General features: G+C 34.0%; 1 long non-coding RNA gene across 1 annotated transcript; it reads right to left on the reverse strand.

Annotated features, from left to right (window-relative positions):
* Positions 1-4,855: 4,855 nt before the first annotated feature.
* LOC145128475 (uncharacterized) lies at positions 4,856-7,344 on the reverse strand. Its single transcript, XR_013716929.1, has 6 exons — positions 7,174-7,344; positions 7,031-7,081; positions 6,885-6,949; positions 6,080-6,133; positions 5,113-5,208; positions 4,856-5,032 (listed from the first exon to the last, which is right to left on the reverse strand). It is a non-coding gene; the product is annotated as an uncharacterized LOC145128475 (long non-coding RNA).
* Between the last annotated feature and the right edge of the window lie 6,512 nt (positions 7,345-13,856).

Genomic DNA, 13,856 nt, shown 5'->3' on the forward strand with positions numbered 1-13,856 from the left:
GGATCGATTCTTTAGAGATCTTCGGATGTGTCATGTGTAACTTTGAGCTTCTTTCACCTCTTGCTACGATCAAAGAACCACGAGTGAGTTTCCAAATGCCACCACCAAAGGTACTATGGTAACCGTCATCATCAAGTAAGCCAACAGAGATCAAACTAAGTCTAATATCTGGAACATGTTTTACATTGTGTAAAACCAACCCCATCCCAGTCTCAAACTTCAAACAAATATCTCCGACACCAACAATCTTTGATAACCCATTATTACCCATCTTAACATTCCCAAAATCACCAGGAGTGTAAGATGTGTAAAAATCTCTTTGTGATGTCACATGACAAGTAGCACCACTGTCAATAACCCAACTCGAATCATCATGTGCAAGATTGACCATATCATAATCACAACAAATAAAGAACTCTTCGGTAGCAGTGTTAACTTCAGCAGTATCATTACCACCATCATCTGTCTGCAGAATCGTATTGTGTGCCCTTTTCTACCACAATGATTGCACTCATAGTCAGCAAACTTTCCTTTAGATTTACTACGATGCTTCCCTTTGTTATTCAGACCTCTACTTTGACTTCTCCCCCTGCTTTCTGTGACCAAGACATCTGAATGTGAAGAGGAACCTTGTGACTTTCTTCTCATCTCTTCATTTAAAACACCGCCTTTAGCCAATTCCATGGTGATAATACCATCTGGTGTAGAGTTGGACAAGGATGTCCTAAAAATTTCCCAAGAATCCGATAAAGTGCCAAGGAGCCATAAACCTTGTAACTCATCTTCAAACTTGATACCCATTCCTGCAAGCTGATTAATAATTCCCTGGAAAGAATTCAAATGATCACTAATAGGATTTCCATCATGGTACTTCAAGCCAATCAACTGTTTAATCAAGAACAAATTTATTGTTCCCGGTCTTCCAAGCATACAACTGCTCAAGCTTGTTCCACAAAGTACGAGCATGAGTCTCCGCCCTAATATGGTTCAAAACATTATCATCAACCCATTGTCGAATATACCCACAAACTTTTCTATGCAAAATATTCCACTCTGCATCTGTTTTATCTTCAGGTTTTTCAGTATTAAACACAGGTATATAATAATCCTTCACATAAAGAAGGTATTCCATCTTGCCTCTCCAAACTTGATAATTAGAACCATTCAAATTTACAATCCTATTTGTATTAGCTTCCATTGTTCAAACAAGTAACCTAATAACAAGAACTAGGCTCTAAAACCAATCTAATGGGAAAAACGCAGCCACAATGGTAAATAACAATACGGAATAATACTTCGTTTGACTAAACTATTCCCGTCTTGAATGAATCTTTTAGGATGCAAACAAATAGGATATTTTCACTTGCAACAAATCAGCCCCAATGCAAGTTATATGATCAATATAATCAACCCAAAACAATAAGTAATCAACCAATAAAGACACCAGAATTTTAGCGTGGAAACCTCTCAAGAAAAAGAGAGTAAAACCACGGGAATTGGAGTATCTTGAAAATGAGCTGGCAAATATGTTGATTCTTGTGTCAAGGCTAAGAAACGTTCCTGATTTCCAGCAGCAAACAGAAGCAACGATTCCCGAGTCTCTGGAGCTGATCTCGACAATTCAACCGTTGGATCTGAAGATCTCGATGTTAGGAAGCTGCTGTCCAAAAATCAAAGAAAACGGGTCGTTGGATCTTCGGGAAATTTTCCAAACACTGCAGGTGTATCTTAAAAAACGGGAATTGAGGAAAAAAACCATCTTTTGCTTCCTACTCTCTCTAACTCTCTTGGTAGCTGAAAAATTGTATGTTGATGAAATTAGGGCATGTAACACACACACACACACACATATATATATATATATATATATATATATATATATATATATATATACATGGGCTAAAGAAGTGGGCTTTCCTCATGGACTAAAAAACCCAAGGTCTCGATGTAAGGAAGTTGCTGTCAAAAAATCAAAGAAAACGGACCGTTGGATCTCCGAAAAATTACCAAACACTAGGTGTATCTTCAAAAACGGGAATTGAGAAAAAAATCCTCTTTAGCTTCTTACTCTTTCTAACTCTCTTGGTGGCTGAAATTTTTTTGTGTGTTAATGAAATTAGGGCATTTAACACACACACACATATAGGCTAAACAAGTGGACTTTCCTCATGGGCTAAAAAACCCAAGAGAAAACCCAACGTGAACTACATGCAACATCCCAAAATCACCAGCTTAATTACCACATCGATTTTGGGGCTTTTTTAGATACCAAAAAAAATCGATTTTGCAGATAAAATACAAAAAATCAGAAAACTGCTATGAAATTAGAAAATCAGAAAAACAATGCTTCAAAGAAATTAGGAAACCAAACTCAATTTCCTATTTGGTATTCTTACCGGATCGATTTGTTGGCTGTTGTATAGAACCTTTTCAGGGATAAGCCGTTTATGACATAATTTTTAAGAAAAGTGAAGAAATGAGCACCTCATTTTCAAAAAGATTCTATTATTAAGGATTTAGGGTCTAGGGTCTGGTTATGCTCCTTTAATATGACAATAGTTTTTAAGGAAAGAGAGAAATTCGGTTGAGACTTCATCATGCTCCTTTTAAAAGGGAAATGAATAAGATAAAGACAACAGGGACAAATTGATCATTTTCATAAATTTAACATCTAGGTTGTTAGAGTTGAGGACCCAGATACTTAAAAGCGCTACGAAACCATGAAATAAGGACCAAAAATTGCATAAGATTCGTTTTTTGGACCTAAGCCACCACAAACATGACAAAAAAAGACATGTTTAACAGTCCGAGAAGTGCATTGTTGGAACTGGATTGGGAGGGATATAAAATTGTAAATTGTATCCCAATGACATAAGTCTCGGTCTCAGTCTAATAATGATGCATGCCAAAAGAAGGAAGAGAATAGAAGAGAGAGGGTATGGTTCATCGTCGGATGTATACTTTCATCTAAGGAACATCCACAAGCTTTACTTTTGAAACATGAATATTATACATCACTATTGCTTTAAATGGATGAATAACCAATCTACTTGGAAAAATCTTCGTAATTATAGCAATGTCATCATCATACAAGGCAATTTTCATTGCTATGGTGAGATAGCCTTTTGAAAGTATGATGTCTTAATAAGAAACATTAGAAGTACATAGAACTTTCATTATGCAATGCACTTAAGAAAAGATTGAAATTACAATGTTGTAAAAGGTAGAAATGGAAGTAGGATGCTACAATGAACAAACTATAGAAAATCGACTGCAAAAACCAAAAGGACATGATTCCCATTCATACATGTTATTATATAATGAAAAACTCTCGGTCATTCCATTACGTAACAACCGAAGCACCTAAAAAATATAGGGTTTAAATGCAAGAAATAGCAATGTACTTTCAGTGATTGATTGCTTATTATATAAAGCGTCCTACTTTCCTTTCAAATACAAAGTGATTTATTTCACTGCTTAATTATGCAAACTTTTTAGTAAATGGTTGGAGTATTCAAAGTATAATGTCATAACAAGGAAAAAAAATTGGAAGTACAATGCTATAATATGGAAGAATTTTCAATGCATAATGCCCTGATAAGAAAAAAAAGATCAAAGTACAATGCTATAATTAGGTAGACATCCAAAAGTATAATGTCTTTATAGCTAAAAGTATGATGCTATAATTGGGTAAGTTTTTCAAACTATATTGCCTTAATAAGAAAATTTTGAAATTAGAAAACTCTGTTAAAAATACATAAATTTATCATACCCATCATATACCCTGTCTGTTACATAATCATGGAACACTGCAGAGCACAGTAGGGTCTCAATTCCGCCATGTCATCCAACAATTTCAAGTTGACTTACACAAATGTAAATACAGTGTGTGTGTGTGTGTGTATATATATATATATATATATATATATATATATATATATATAGTTGTCCTACTATGTTTATGTTAGCAGACAACAGAGCCAAATAACCTGAGATACTAATACTCAAAACAAATTTTAGAAAACCCCCAACCAAATCAATCAACAAAACTACAGAAACAATTATGTAGTTTCCTTCTACTGAAACACTAACTGGAATATTACCTCTTTATATTGACCACTTGTTTTTAACATTTCAACCCACCAAAGACCACATGTGGCATTTCCCTTCCCTGATGTCCCAATTCGCTAAATAAAACCAGACTTCTTAAAAAAAAAAAAAAAAGAATTGACTAAATAACAAATATCTTTGCAAAGAATTACCAGGCGTACCGAATAAGTACTGAAATTGAACCTTTTAAACATTGACAGAAAAGCTAACTAAGAACATAAAAAGGATTGAAGTGAAAATTATGTTAAATGACTGAAACACCCTTTAGTGATTTTTTTTAATAACATAATTGAACTGCTATTTAATGCAAAAGATTTTAAGTATGAAACAATTATTAAACACTAATTATATAAACATCAAACTACATGCTCTAATTTCATAAACATTAAAAATAAGTAACATGACATTAAAAATGACTTATGAAGAAAAATAAATAATTGATTATAAAAAATTAACATTTATTGAGTTGTATATTAGGATAAATTAGGAGTGAGAATAAAGGAAGGATAGATTTAGTCTTTTTAATGAAGAAATAAATAACGGAATTTCAGTTCTTCCCTAGGAATGATAAAAAAAAATCCTTTGAATACAGATTTTGGGGGAATTTGATGAAATCCAGTTCCATCCATTTTGTCAACCAAATATGTAACTGAAGGAATCTCACATTCCAATTCCTTCAAATTTCTATGGAATCCATGAAAATCAAACACGCCCTAAATTGCCCTTGGGATTAAAATAGAAAAGGTAGGAAAGAAAAACAACATGCTGATTTTGAAAATGTCATGTTGGGAATAATATCTTTTCATGATAGTTATACTGTTATATAGCCTTAAAAAATTGTTTTTTTTTCAGAAAGAACCTCATCCACATCCTCTTTGTTGAGTAAACAGCCAAGATGCTGACTAGGAGAAGCATCAGACATCTGTCAAAAAAATCCACGTCATTCAAGTTTTACTTTATGAAAAGATGGAAACAAATTGTATATTCATGAAATGCACTTACATAAAATTCCCATGGATTTCATTCATGATCAAGTGCCCCATCTTGCAATCATTTACCCCAATTGTGTTTCTCATTTCTGCCACTATCTTAGTTGCTCTGTATCACATGCAATTATGAAATTCACATATATATATATATATATATATATATATATATATATATATATATATATATATTCAATACTTTTTACATCATAATAAAATTGATATTTAAGAAATGCAAAAACCTCTCTGATGATCCATCTTGGTTATCATGGACCAAAACAGAAAAGATCCATCTTGTTGATAGGAAGGAGGATCTTTGTTCATTATAATTAAAACCATGTAGTTTTAAATGGGAAAATGAGTAGCAATGCACTTTAAAAACTTAACAGGATGATCAAAGGCTTCATGGACTGAAAATTTTCAGTTCTTTATTGAAAAATTGGAACCATGTTGGTACAGAATCAGTTTGAGAATCAGCAGCAGGGGCAAGTAAACAAATATTTTAAAATGATAAAATTTAAACTCTTACAGCTGTGTGTAACTTTCACACAGTATAATTAGGTGAAAAACTTACAGACAGGTATAGCTTCTATAAGTGATGGCTCTATGCATCAGTAATAAAAAAAACTAAACCACTCCAAGGTTTTAAATCAAACAACTAACACTAAACATATAACTTTATACCTAAACAGATAAATATATACAAACTATGCATCTGTTAGATAGACATCTTCTTTTTTATATTATATCCAAAGAGACCGATTTCAATTCAAAAACTAAACAATAAAGAAAGTTTAAGAGATTATGAACTAGCCAGAAGTGGATTAAATGTTGTTGTTAGCCACTATTACAATAAGATTAAAATCGAGTAAACAAACATGGCAAACCTAACACATTCAAACCTTGCTAAATTTAGAATGTCAATGTTATCATATAAGAAGTGGATACAATTTGGCCTAAACAAATTGAATTGAAGAAAATACCTGAGCTTCCAAGTCCAAAACACTCTTCATCCTGATCAGATGAGAATGTCTCTCCTAAAAATAAAATAGCATTAATTTCCTGACCACAAATCATCTGCATATTTATGTTTAAAACTTTACAACTTTACTTAAGAAATAAACCAACATAAAATGATACAAAATACATCTTACTTTTTGTACTAGATCCAACAAATTCATTGGATAAGCCACACCCACAATGTTATCAATCCACTCCTCAAATACTCCAATTTAACAGTTATTAAATAAATCTTTCATGAAAGTTTCCTTTCTTTAAACCAATTTTTTCAAATTTCAGACAGGTATAGTTTATATAGGTGATGGTTCTATGCATCAGTAATTAAAAAAACTAAACTGCTCCAAGGTTAGTGTATAATTAGTTTCTTATCTACAAACTATGCATCTGTTAGATGGACCTCTTCTTTGTGATCCTAATAAAGACAGAGTTTAAGAGATCATGAACTGGCCAGGAGTGGATTAATATGCTAGAAGAGTATGAGTTTCATTTACCATGATGATAACATAATATCTTTTCAAAATCCAAGTTTTATGGTTCATGATAAGTTAGCTAGCTTGGGTTGAAATAAATATGTGATACACTCTAAATAAATACAACTTAGAACCTTAATTAAAAATAGAAACATTGATTTTATTTGAGAACTTTAACTTACTTGTATAGTGATAACCGAAACCAGAAAGTATAGATTTTCAGAGTGCAAATATTTAGAATGCATAAATAAATTAACACCTTAGGTAATCAAGTAAGGTTGGTTGATGACTATCTTACACAGAAATGATTCATCTTCCTATATGACACCTTCAAAGCTTCAATGCCATCATTGAATTGAATTCCTAAATACATCACAAACAAATGGAATAAGCAATTTCATTCTCATTTCTATTTCATGTGTTGAGACAGATATCAAGAATTACCTTCATACCACCCATGGGAGAACCAATCAAAATTGATTGTTGTTGGAACCCCTGAAAACTTAAAATCAAAATATTAAAAGTGTAATGCTTCTATGTAAAGAACCATCATAAAAAAAGTCCAACGAATCATAATTGTGAACAACCTACTGGATTCAACCCGTTTCTTCTTCTTCTCTTTATCGGTGCCACTCCTATGAAGAATCAACAACTCCCACAGACATCAATCCTAAGGTTAAAGTGAAGATATTTATGCCCTATTTACTTCAAGCCATAATTGTTTATTTACCCCTCTTTCTCTTTCTAAAAAATTGTTTATTTACCTGCACAAGATTAACAGTTCATAAGAAAATAGTATGTGTGTGTGTGTGTGTGTCAAAATTCAATTTAATGCAAGATTCCAACCACTAAAGACATTTTAGATAAATGACAGTATCTGCAAGCTTTCCCATAACCTCTATCACATGGTAATCTCAACTCTCAGTTGAAGTTTCCATTTCAAAGTAGAAATCATTAAATAAAAATTAAGAATCAAGTAGAAGTAATAGTACATCTTCCATACTCATAGACCAAAGTGACTTTCTTTAAAAGTTTTAGTTTAGTTGCTTCCTTTGGCTGTTTATTTGTTGCTTAAGAAACAAAGCTCAGGACCTAGAAAACACAAGGTAGATTTAAATTGTCATAAATCATGTCATACATTATTATAAAGCTATATGGCATATAAGAAATATATATACCTTAAGCATTGTAACAGTTATAAATGTGAAGGTAAGAATTGAAGGTTAAATGATTGCAGCAAGAAACAAAAGTTGGTTCCCAAATTTCCTATCCAAGGAAAAGGAAGACAAAAGAAAATAATGAGTAAATCTTATATGAAGTTTGATTTCAAAGGAAAAATGATAAAACTTTGAATATCTTCTATGAATTTTGACAAAAAATTTCATTTTTATCATTGTATAAGTAATCATATAGGAAAATTTCCAATATGATGCCGTTAAGATGCTTGAGACTTGAAATACTAATATAAAAGATGTGACACCTGCATATCGCTTCCATGAAGTCATAATCACCCAACACAACACCCTTATTTGAGATTCAATGGAACTAAAAGCGAACCTTTAAACATTGACAAAAAAGCTAGATAAGAACATAAAAAAAATTGAAGTGAAAATTTTGTTATATAGGCAATTAATCTCACAGTAATGTAAGGGAACTTGTGGTGCACAGAATATTTTTGAAATGAATGGAAATTGTCATGTGTATGGTTGACAAAAAATGGAATGGATGTTGATTCCATTCATTTTTTGTTTTGTGGAAATTATGTTAAATGACCGAAACACTCTTTAGTGATTTTTTTAATAAAATAATAGAACTGCTATTTAATGCAAAAGATTTTATGTGTGAAACAATTATTAAACACTAACTATATAAACATCAAACTACACGCTCTAACTTCATAAACATTAAAAATAAGTAACATGACATTAAAAATGACTTATGAAGAAAAATAAATAATTGATTATAAAAAATTAACATTTATTGAGTTGTATATTAGGATAAATTAGGAGTGAGAATAAAGAAGGAAGGATAAAATTAGTCTTTTTAATGAAGATTTAAATAATGGAATTTCAGTTCTTCCGTAGGAATGATAAAAAAATCCTTTTAATACAGATTTTGGGGGAATTTGATAAAATCCAGTTCCATCCATTTTGTCAACCAAATATGTAACCGAAGGAATCTCACATTCCAATTCCTTCAAATTTCTATGGAATCCATGAAAATCAAACACGCCCTAAATTGCTCTTGGGATTAAAATGGAAAAGGTAGGAAAGAAAAACAACATGCTGATTTTGAAAATGTCATGTTGGGAATAATATCTTTGCATGATAGTTATACTCTTATATAGCCTTAAAAAAATAGTTTTTTTTTTTCAGAAAGAACCTCATCCACATCCTCTTTGTTGAGTAAACAGCCAAGATGCTGACTAGGAGAAGCATTAGACATCTGTCAAAAAAATCCAAGTCATTCAAGTTTTACTTTATGAAAAGATGGAAACAAATTGTATATTCATGAAATGCACTTACATAAAATTCCATGGATTTGGTTCATGATTAAGTGCCCCATCTTGCAATCATTTACCCCAATTGTGTTTCTCATTTCTGCCAATACCTTACTTGTTAAGATTTATGGAGTCTTGAACAAATTGACAAGTTCCTAAGAGTTCAAGGGCCATAAATGTAACTTGACAATTATTAAACAATTCAATTGTTTAATATTGAATGGACGTACATGTCGGCAAATCAATTGTTTATTATTGGACGCATTTTTTGCATGGTCGGTAATGGAGGGCCGCAATATTATATTCACAATATGTGAATTGAAGGAAAATTTTGGACGGCAATTTGTGTAAACAAAAGTACGGCTCTCTCTCCTATATATATATATATATATATATATATATATATATATATATATATATATATATATGTGCGATGTAACCCTTTGTATGTGTGCATCAAATATAACTTGTAGAGTTATAAATTGTAATCTTATTGAGTTAATAAGAAAATCTAGTTGCAGCCCGTGGACGTAGGATTTACACCGAATCCGAACCACGTAAAATCCTTGTGTTCCTTCTTGCTTTATTTCCTTCGTGTGTTTGTGTGTGTGATAGTGTTTCCGCTGCGTGTACCCGGTCCGGTTCCTAACAACTGGTTTCAGAGCCTGGTTAGCGAGGTTTTGGAGGGTACGATCGTTTTTCTGTCACACACGAGTGTACCTTATTTTTTCTCTTGTTTGTCATAATGGCTGAAGACAAGGTTGTAATCGAAAAGTTCAACGGTTCTGATTTTAGCTGGTGGAAAATGCAATTAGAAGCATTGCTATGTCAGAAAGACTTGGACATGGTACTCGGAGACAAACCGGAGAAAATGGAAAAAGCTTTTGAAGATGCGTGGAACTCAAAGGACAAGAAAGCCAAGGCGGTTATTACATTGTCATTGACGAAGAGCGTTGCTTTCGTCATGAATGAAACCACGGCGCGTGGTATGATGGAGGCTCTGTCAAATATGTATGAGAAACCATCGGCTGCTAACAAGGTGTTCTTGATGAAGGAGTTGTTCACTACAATGATGAATGAGGAAGGCTCAGTTACGGTTCACATTAACAATCTAAATTCAATTCTGTCCAGATTATCATCTGTGGGAATTAAATTTGATAACGAGACTCAAGCATCACTGCTACTAGCTTCTCTACCTGATAGCTGGTCCGGAACAGTTACCGCTGTTACGAGTTCCGTGGGGACCAATGGTATGACTTTTGAAGGGGTTAGAGATTTGGTTCTAGGCGAGGATATCAGACGCAAGAATCAAGGTGGATCTTCCTCTTCTGATTTATTAAATGTCGGAAGAGGTAGAGGGAATAGCAGGAATAGTGGAAGCAGTGGGAGTCGGGGAAGAAGTTCATCTAGAACTAAGAAGAATGTGAAGTGCTGGAACTGCCAGGAGGTGGGACATGTTAAGAGTCAATGTCCAAAGAAAGAATTGAACATTGCCGGTGCTGAGAGTGTGTCTGAGGATGATGCATTGATACTTAGTATGGAAAGTTCTGTAGACTCTTGGGTCATGGATTCAGGGGCTTCGTTTCACGCCATGGACAACGGGGAAACGATGGTGAATCTAAAAGAAGGAGATTTTGGAAAGGTACGGTTAGCAAATGACGAGATGCTTCAAGTAACGGGCATGGGAGATATTGATTTGGTTACTTCATTGGGAACTACATGGAGCCTGAAGGATGTCAGGGTGATTCCGGAGCTGAAGAAGAAATTGATTTTTGTTGGTCAGCTGGATAAACAAGGACTGGAAGTAAGGTTTGGAAGTGGTAAATGGAGGGTGGTCAATGGTGATCTGGTGATTGCTCGTGGTATGAAGTGTGGGTCATTGTATATGGTTGAGGTACCTGATGAGGGAAGTATGACCGTCCCTGTTAAGCAAGACAAAATCTGGTTCGCTAAATCTACGGCTAAGAGAGTTCATTTTGCAAACATGAATTCTGGAGCCAAAGAGATGTTAGCTGAACGAGTTCAAAAGTCTAAACCATTCAGGGGATTCTGTGACAGTGGGAACACGAGACGTGTTCCGGGTACAGTTACAAAGAGCCGTTGGGTTTTGAAGACTAAGACTGAAAAATTCTCTCCTGTTGAATGTTTGCAAAGTTGGGAGAGTGTTAGTGGTCCTCGGTGTATCTCTGGATCTGGTGGAGTGTCCAAACCGGTTGAGACAGAGGATGAGTTGGTGGTGGGATTAGCCACGGCTGAGTTGGAGCTAGTGGGAGCTTCAACTGGCCCTTCTAGTAATTGATGATGAGGGGTGGCTGCAACTAGAGAAATCAGACTAAGTTTTAGCTTGTTCTTTGGAACTGGAAGCTTGAAGGACTTGGTTGTTTTTTAAGATTACTGGAGTAATTAAGAGTTGGATGGCGGAGAAAGACTAATTTGTTCAAGCCTCCAAGTGGGAGATTGTTAAAATTTATGGAGTCTTGAACAAATTGACAAGTTCCTAAGAGTTCAAGGGCCATAAATGTAACTTGACAATTATTAAACAATTCAATTGTTTAATATTGAATGGACGTACATGTCGGCAAATCAATTGTTTATTATTGGACGCATTTTTTGCATGGTCGGTAATGGAGGGCCGCAATATTATATTCACAATATGTGAATTGAAGGAAAATTTTGGACGGCAATTTGTGTAAACAAAAGAAAGTACGGCTCTCTCTCCTATATATATATATATATATATATATATATATATATATATATATATATATATATGTGCGATGTAACCCTTTGTATGTGTGCATCAAATATAACTTGTAGAGTTATAAATTGTAATCTTATTGAGTTAATAAGAAAATCTAGTTGCAGCCCGTGGACGTAGGATTTACACCGAATCCGAACCACGTAAAATCCTTGTGTTCCTTCTTGCTTTATTTCCTTCGTGTGTTTGTGTGTGTGATAGTGTTTCCGCTGCGTGTACCCGGTCCGGTTCCTAACATTACTTGCTCTGTATCACATGCAATTATGAAATTCACACATATATATATATATATATATATATATATATATATATATATATATATTCAATACTTTTTACATAGTAAAATTGATATTTAAGAAATGAAAAAACCTCTCTGATGATCCATCTTGATTATTGTGGACCAAAACAGAAAAGATGTACAAAGTTGTTGATAGGAAGGATCAGTGTTATTTGAAGAAACAATCTCACATTCATTATAATTAAAGCCATGTAGTTTTAAATGGGAGAATGAGTAACAATGCACTTTAAAAACTTAACAGGATGATCAAAGGCTTCATGGACTGAAAAGTTCTTTATTGAAAAATTGGAACCATGTTGGTGCAAAATCAGGTTGAGAATCAGCAGGGGCAAGTAAGCAAATAATTTTAAAATGTAGAATATTCAAATTAATATTAATCTAATATACAGCTGGTATATTAATGTAGGATATAAATTAGGATAATTGAATTAGAGTGATTTGATTTGATTTAGTTTTCCTTGTTTAGATTGATCTAGTTTCCGTGTTTAGGCTTATCATTGTATATATATTGAGGTGATTATCTCATAGTAAAATATAAGAAACAATTCTCTGTAAAACCACATGGTATCAGAGCTGTAAAACTACCAATTTTACTAAACCCTAAACCCTTTATCCTCACGATGGAGACAGGAAATAAAGGTCCTGCAGCCAACCCAAAAAAATCTTCTTCTGTTGTTAGTGACACAGCTCCTCTGTCTATGCACATCACAGTGCATAAATTAAATGGCAACAATTATTTGGAGTGGTCTCAGTCGGTAAAGCTTGCTGTAGATGGAAGAGGAAAGTTAGGGTATCTCACTGGAGATGTGAAGGCGCTAAAGGAAGGAGAGGAAGGGTACAATATCTGGAGATCTGAAAATTCCCTTGTCACAGCATGGCTTCTCAATTCCATGGACAGCTCAATTGCCAAGCCACATATGTTCATGAAGACAGCCAAAGAGGTGTGGGATTCTGTTAAAGAGACCTACTCAGATCTGGAAAATTTCTCCCAGATTTTTGAATTAAAAACAAAACTTTGGCAGTCTAAGCAAGGAAATAGGGCTGTAACAAGCTACTACAATGAGATGGTAGCATTGTGTTCATGTTCCTCGCAAGTGTTAACCGTGCTCTAGATGAAGTGAAAGGGAGAATTCTTGGACGACGTCCACTGCCATCGATCCGAGAAGTTTTTTCTGAAGTTCGATTGGAGGAAAATCGTCGGAAGATCATGTACAACAATGAATCTACCGAGCAAGAAAATGAAGTTTCTGCACTTTTTGCTCGAGGAGGACCTGAAGGAGAGAGAAAAAAACCATGCTGTGATTTTTGTAAAAAGCTATGGCATACAAGGGAGACTTGCTGGAAGATTCATGGAAAACCACCGGGAGGGAAAAAGAAACCAGAGAAAGGCTATCAAGCCATAGCTGAAGATTCTCATGTGTCTCAAGTCACCTCGGGACAACCAGCTTTCACGAAGGATCAGATTGAGCATCTCCTGAAACTACTACACACTACACACAAATCTACTGATCCTAATATCCCCTCCTGCTCTTTTGTACGAGATGGTAAAACAATTTCTATTGTTTCCTATTTTTGTTCTAAACCTCACAGCACTTGGATCATTGATTCAGGTGCTAGTAACCATATGACCGGAAATTCTGGGTTATATTCAACATATAAACCTTGTGCAGGAAATAGAAAAGTTAAAATTGCTGATGGATCCTTATCAGCAATT

The sequence above is a fragment of the Lactuca virosa genome, chromosome 8 (assembly GCF_052849685.1).
Source record: "Lactuca virosa cultivar CGN04683 chromosome 8, Lactuca_virosa_CGN04683_v6, whole genome shotgun sequence".
Lineage (NCBI taxonomy): Eukaryota > Viridiplantae > Streptophyta > Magnoliopsida > Asterales > Asteraceae > Lactuca > Lactuca virosa.